This window comes from Lactuca sativa, chromosome 6 (assembly GCF_002870075.4).
Source record: "Lactuca sativa cultivar Salinas chromosome 6, Lsat_Salinas_v11, whole genome shotgun sequence".
In the NCBI taxonomy this organism is placed as follows: domain Eukaryota; kingdom Viridiplantae; phylum Streptophyta; class Magnoliopsida; order Asterales; family Asteraceae; genus Lactuca; species Lactuca sativa.
Genome location: NC_056628.2, coordinates 93915277 through 93916285, shown reverse-complemented (window position 1 = coordinate 93916285; position 1009 = coordinate 93915277). Strand labels below are relative to the sequence as shown.

The 1009-nt window shown below is 43.0% G+C and overlaps 1 non-coding gene across 1 annotated transcript; it reads left to right on the top strand.

Annotated features, from left to right (window-relative positions):
• Window positions 1-668: 668 nt before the first annotated feature.
• LOC111895963 (small nucleolar RNA R71) lies at window positions 669-775 on the top strand. Its single transcript, XR_002851734.2, has one exon. It is a non-coding gene; the product is annotated as a small nucleolar RNA R71 (small nucleolar RNA).
• The last annotated feature ends 234 nt before the right edge of the window (window positions 776-1009 follow it).

Here is a 1009-nt window from a genome sequence, read left to right as displayed (position 1 = left end):
GAGTGGCTAGTTGACCGACTTGAACTTCAAGGTTATGGATGGAGGCTTGCTGATTCTTAATTAAATTTTGCTGTTCATTAATAGCAGAATCAGTGGCATCGTGTCTCTTTTCCGAAGCTTCTATAAACTTCATCAACATAGTCTCTAGATCGGGTTTCTTCTCGGTTGGTGGCTACTCCTTTTGATAAAAGCCTCGACTTGTCTACCTATACTTCTCTTCTTTTTGCTTCTTATACTCTTCATATAGCAGCCACTCCTTCTTCGGTTTCCTCCAGTCCTCATCAAACTTATCCCCACTTGAGTAGCACACTTGAGCTTTTCTGTTCCCAAACTCATCTAAATTGCAGTCCTTGGTCAAGTGTGGACCACTACATCTCTCGCAACCCACTCTTATGGCATGTATTGACTAGTCCATTTGTGTTATCCTTCGATCCAAATTATTCAGCATAGCCATCACAGCTGCTATTTCTTCAGTTTGGGCCCCTCCACTGCTTTTGATTCCATCTTCCCTAGGGTTGTGGTATTCGCGAGAGTGCTTTGTGAATTCTTCAATCAGCTCCTTAACCTCCCTTGGATTTTTCTTTGTCAAAGGTCCTTGAGAATCAAGGAGTTGTCTTGTCATAACGTTGACCCCATCATAGAAGATTGACATCTCTTGTTGCACATTTAGATCATGCTAAGGGCAATTTCTGAGCAAGCCCTTGTACCGCTCCCATGCTTCGTATAATGACTCCCCCGACTGTTGCTCAAAGTTGGCTATTGCCTTCTTGAGTTTGGCTATCTTGGATGGCAGGCAAAAATGGTCCAGGAATTGCTCATGCATTTGAGCCCAAGTGGTAATTGTACTCGGTGGGAGTGACTTTAACCACTCCTTAGTAGCTCCTTTGAAAGTGATGGGAAGCATCCTAAGGAAGACTGTGTTTCTGTTGACATTTGGGACATTGAAGTAATCCTCAATGTCGTTGACTTCATCTAGATGCTTAAAAGCATCCTCATGATCTTTCCCAAA